Source organism: Bombina bombina, chromosome 10 (assembly GCF_027579735.1).
Source record: "Bombina bombina isolate aBomBom1 chromosome 10, aBomBom1.pri, whole genome shotgun sequence".
In the NCBI taxonomy this organism is placed as follows: Eukaryota; Metazoa; Chordata; class Amphibia; order Anura; family Bombinatoridae; genus Bombina; species Bombina bombina.
The window spans coordinates 220103017-220109151 of NC_069508.1; positions in this window are offsets into that span (position 1 = coordinate 220103017).

Below are 6135 nucleotides of genomic sequence, written 5' to 3' on the forward strand. Positions count from 1 at the left end.
GATACATAGTAAACACACATAGCAAATTCTAAAAATGTTTAACCTGAAATACTTTTGTAATCCCCTCTTAAAACCTTTTGCCATATACATCTATTTTTTATTATTATGGCATGATGCACTATAGACATAATTTTCAACTTTTATCATGGTAATCATAGGGAAATGGTTTTGCCACTCCAAACTATTTTGTTCCTTAATAGTTAAATAACCCTGGCAAGGCAGCCAATAAGGACTCTAACCCCTATCTGGAATTTATTAGTATGCACTCTGCAGAGCCCGTTATTGCTGCTACATAGAAAGCACACACATTAACACAGAAAGCTTTATGCTGTGGAATTTAGCTTCTGTCTAAACGCTGCCTGTCAATGACTGATATATGCAGTGTTTAGCACAGCGCTAAATTGCAACGCATAAAGCTTAGATTCCTCTGCCTCTCAATTTTAGCAGTGTGGGAGGGAAGACAAGCTACTGAAGGGTGACTGCCAGAGTCCAGACTGGGGAAAGAAGACAGTTACGTGCAGCTGCTTTTTTGCTAGTGATATTCACTAATAGGCTGCATCAGCCGACAGCTTCTTGTTCTTCCCTATCCCCCTGCCTTGAGACACAGCCTGAGCCTTACAGTAATAATAACTAACTGACCACGCTGCAGTGTGCACTCAGGAACTTCCTAAACACAGATATCTATGCATTATACCGTGCGGTATATAATGCATAGATATCTGTGTTTAGGAAGCTTCTGAGTGCACACGGCAGCGTTGTCAGTTAGTTATTATTACTGTAAGGCTGTGTCTCAAGGCAGGGGGAGAGGGAAGAACAAGAAGAAGTCGGCTGATGCAGGCAAAGTGACAACGGCCAGGCAGCAGATAGAATTATAGAAAATTGCCCGTTTTAAAAAAAAATGCATTTGATGTTGTGCCGTGGGCGTGTAGCGTTGTGAGCATACACACTGGGCCACCACGCACCGTAAGCAAACTAAGTAGTAATATAACTAAATACACAGCAGAGTAGTTGTATTAGTTACATAGTGATCAGACACCATGAACATTTACCTTCTGCTTCTACACGCAGGCGCGCTTCTGTGGACAGTGCACATCCTTTTATGTGCACTGCTCCACCAAAGAAGTGCGATGCCGATGTGCCCACCACTTCCGGTTGCGGCTGCGCAGTGAATGAAAAATGCATATACGTATATGCATTTTTCATTCGAAAATGACAAACACGTGACAAAGAGGACAGGGAAAGCTGCCAAAAATGTAAAACAATCATTTGAGGGGAAAAAATTACATAAAAATTATAAGGTACTGTTAGAAACATTTAATATAGCACAAGGAATATTTTTAGTATTGTTGTGTATAGTGTTGACTGGTCCTTTAAGCATTGTTATTCCTGTTCTATACTTTTTTAATTAGACACAGAAAGAAATTGTTTTCATATTAATACACATTTGCCCTTTTACATTTGATATATATTAGCCGCAGTAATGTTTGTTTTATGTAGTTCCGTGCGCGGGTGGTGTTCAGCTGTACAACTGTGCAGAGTATATTCTAATATTGACCACACGATGGCGCCATTTTATATAGAAACGCTATTTGTTGCTGCTTACTTTCATCTAGATACGTTTTGTGTACATAAGCAATTGCGCCACCGTGTGGTAGAATTACATATTCAAGAAGAACTGAAGCTTTTCCATATTTCACTTTTATGAAATAAAAATGATATTTTTAAAATATTTATTATTACTATTCGTAGTAACTATAATTATGAGCACCCTGTATTACAGTGTGGGAATGTGTTTGCTTTTTGTATTGTTAGCATGACACCAGAGGGGCTCCGTAATAATTTGTATTTGCATAAGAAAAGTGTAGGACCTATTTAGGGACGAAACAAATTAAGGGGGAATTTATGCTGAAGGAAGGAAAGAGTGGAAAGGGTTAAATGGGAAGTGTAGTTTGCTGACAGTGTGGGAATAAGGGGAGGAGATTCAGACGTGATAAAAGGAAAGTAAAACAGAAAGTAAATCACTAACCTGTTTTTTGTCTTCCCTCCCAGCCCTCCCTGTGGTTTATGTCATTCCTTTTTACAGGCGCTGAAGCAGATGGATGGTGGTTCGTGATTTAAGCTGGCTTAGTTTCCCTTGGCAGGGGGCTGCATAGTCATGTGGACCTTGGTAAGCCCAAGGGCAGTAATAGTAGTATGGGGTCTCCCGTCGGGACTAACAGTCTTTTGGCTGGGGGACCGATGTCTATCCAGTTTGGAGACCCCGCAACCCGGTAGGTAGTTGGAAGTTGGCATGGCGTCATGCTTTCTCAGGGCGGAAAGGGGTGTGGCAACAAGGATATTTCTTAGGACAAGGATAGAGGGAAGGGACAGTGAACGTTGAGGACCCTAGTCGCCGAGGGGCTAGGTATTGGTCGGCTCGCTGGGCGATCTTCCTTGAGCGAACAAGTAGGCGGAATGAGGGCGTCCTCATTCCCAGGGCAGCCACACCCCTTAGTGGGTTGTTAGGACAGGGTATCTTGCCAGCTAGTAGCAGTTGTTATTTATTCAATTAGTTAATTCTGTTAATAAAGCAACCCCTCCCCCCGTTGGGGGAGGTTGTTTTTTTCTTCCCAACCCTGAGTGTTGTGTCTTTATTTGAGGGTATGGGTTATTAAGTTGTTGGCTTTTGTATTATTCTTGTATGGATTCAGGTAAGAAATGTATCCCCTTAGACAGTTTCATATGTAGTTAGTTAAACTCATTGTGATGAAACACATGATATAAAGAAGGACTAGCACAGTATATAACTAGGGTAGCACTGTGTTCTATTGGGCAGATATGTATTTCAAGGAGCTGTCTACTAACATCTACAGAAAATAAATGGAAACAAATAAATGATAATAATAAATAATATTAATAACTATTTTTAAAAGCAGTACCAGAAATAAGTAAACTACGCATGTACAAAGCACATTTTTTTAGGAGATGGCCATATTTTTAAAAAAAAAAAAAAAAAAAAAAAGCTTTAATAATATGAAATCCTGTAAGGAAGAGAGCAGATAAAAACAAGTAAGTAGAACTAAAAACAGAAATTATTTTTGTATTAATTGCACTATAGGGACACAAATGGTCTGTTTTACTGGCACAGAATGTAGAATCACATCTCCTACTGCATACCCCCCAACTGTCCCGATTTTCGAGGTACAGTCCCGATTTTAGGGGCCTGTCCCCCTGTCCCGGGTTGCTAGCCATCTGTCCCGATTTGCCCCATGCATTTTTTTTTTTTTAATTCTATTGGGCCCATACTCAGAAGCAGCTGGCTTTGCTCTCACAGGGTTATATACCTGTTAGATTCCCTGTGGAAAAGGAATGGTGTGTGGGTTAAGCAGGAGTAAGAAGGCTGTATACACTCTGACCACGGGTAATGGTGACCTCTATAACCTACCTCTGGTAGTGATGATGTCTAACCCCTGGTGATAATACTAGCATGCCTTCAGTTTTATACAATGAGCAGTGCTAATACCAGGGTAACGAACAGTTACAGCTAATGTGCTTGCCAACCCCAGGAACCCATACAATGAATTACAGATACCCATATATGATGTAGTGTGTGTGTCTATCTGTATCCATAACTGTGTGCGTGTATCTGTATGTATAAGTTTATGCTATGTAGTGTGTGTGTGTCTGCATGTATAAATGTAAGCTATGTAGTGTGTGTATGTGTATCTGCATGTATAAGTATGTATCTGCATGTATAAGTGTATGCTATGTAATGTGTGTGTATCTGCATGTATAAGTGTATACTATGTAGTGTCTGTGTATCTGCCTGTATAAGTGTATGCTATGTAGTGTGTGTGTAACTGCATGTGTAAGTGTATGCTATGTAGTGTGTGTGTGTGTATCTTCATGTATAAGTGTATGCTATGTAGTGTGTGTGTATCTGCATGTATAAGTGTATACTATGTAGTGTGTGTGTGTATCTGTATGTATAAGTGTATGCTATGTAGTGTGTGCGTGTATCTGTATGTATAAGTTTATGCTATGTAGTGTGTGTGTGTCTGCATGTATAAATGTAAGCTATGTAGTGTGTGTATGTGTATCTGCATGTATAAGTATGTATCTGCATGTATAAGTGTATGCTATGTAATGTGTGTGTATCTGCATGTATAAGTGTATACTATGTAGTGTCTGTGTATCTGCCTGTATAAGTGTATGCTATGTAGTGTGTGTGTATCTGCATGTGTAAGTGTATGCTATGTAGTGTGTGTGTGTGTATCTTCATGTATAAGACAGTGTATGCTATGTAGTGTGTGTGTATCTGCCTGTATAAGTGTATGCTATGTAGTGTGTGTGTATCTGCATGTGTAAGTGCATGCTATGTAGTGTGCGTGTGTATCTGCATGTATAAGTGTATGCTATGTAGTGTCTGTGTATCTGCCTGTATAAATGTATGCTATGTAGTGTGTGTGTATCTGCATGTGTAAGTGTATGCTATGTAGTGTGTGTGTGTGTGTGTATCTGCATGTATAAGACAGTGTATGCTAATGTAGTGTGTGTGTATCTGCATGTATAAGTGTATGCTATGTAGTGTGTGTGTATCTGCATGTGTAAGTGTATGCTATGTAGTGTGTATGTGTATCTGCACGTATAAGTGTATACTATGTAGTGTGTGTGTATCTGCATGTGTAAGTGCATGCTATGTAGTGTGCGTGTGTATCTGCATGTATAAGTGTATGCTATGTAGTGTCTGTGTATCTGCCTGTATAAATGTATGCTATGTAGTGTGTGTATCTGCATGTGTAAGTGTATGCTATGTAGTGTGTGTGTGTGTGTATCTGCATGTATAAGACAGTGTATGCTAATGTAGTGTGTGTGTATCTGCATGTATAAGTGTATGCTATGTAGTGTGTGTGTATCTGCATGTGTAAGTGTATGTGTTACAGAAGCATTAGTTATTTTGTTGTGAAGAGCTTATTTCCCAGCAGCAATGCCTGAACCAGCAAGCCAGCGCCTAAGAAGGGCTCCAAGAAAACCGTAACAAGTTTCATTTCATAAAGAGTTAACTCTTTTTTTTCAGCTTTTAGAAACTATTGTCTAATCACCTCTGGAGCCAGACTGCTAATTGATAAGATGAACTTGTAAACTTGTTATCTTAAGTACTGTAATCCTATTGTGGCCTGTCAAAGGACAGTGCTCTCTATCTAAATGTGTGATGGGGGATTTTGTGCTTCCCCCCCCTCTCCCCCTGGGAGTGCCCTGTGTGCATGTAACCTTAATAAAAAGCAGGCTGGGCATCCCAGTCCTGAGTTCTTGTTTTGACTCTCAATCGCAGCGTTGACTCGTTTTTGTGGGCAGAAGGGTATCCTAGCTGTACTGCAGCTAAGGGAGATTATTCTATATTTGCGAGACTCATATAGAATACTATGGAAAGCAGCTTCTCCCCTCTTTAGCAATAGGGATCCAGGCTACTAAGCGGTCCATCTCTCAGCGAGACTAAGGGTAACCGTAACATTTGGCGGCAGCGGCGGGATTTTCCTGGATTTCCTAGGAGAGGTACAGAACGGATGGAGAGCGCTTACAAAAAATTGAAGCGTACAACCCTAAAGGATTTACTTGAAAGCAGAGGGGGGTACGCCAGCAACCGGCCGAGGAGAGAGCTGATCGCAGAATTGACCGAACTGGATCAGAGCTTCACAATGGCGGAAACACCGACCACGATTAGTGACGAAAAAACCAGGATTGTTCGGGAAAGGCTCTCATTATACGGGCCGAACCCCTCCATGGAATTGGTACAGCAGTTGATGGCGGAGGCGGACGAGGATATACGAGAGACTCGAGCCCACGAACTCAACCTAGCGAACGCACACCGCAATGCTGAAGCCCCGCAGGTAATCATCCCTGTCGAAAATGCTGGGAGGCCCAAGATACCCTATGCGGCATTTCGACCTTTCCTAGAGAGCGAGACAGGGATTGATGAATATTTGGCGGACTTCGAAAGGCAATGTGCCCTGCACCAGATTCCCAACAGAGAGTGGCCCACGATATTGTCTGGGAAACTATCCGGGCGAGCCCTGGAAGCCTTTCGTACTCTGGGTGCTGAGGAAGTGACACAGTATGAGCTAGTTAAGGAGACACTGTTGCGACGGTACGCTGTAA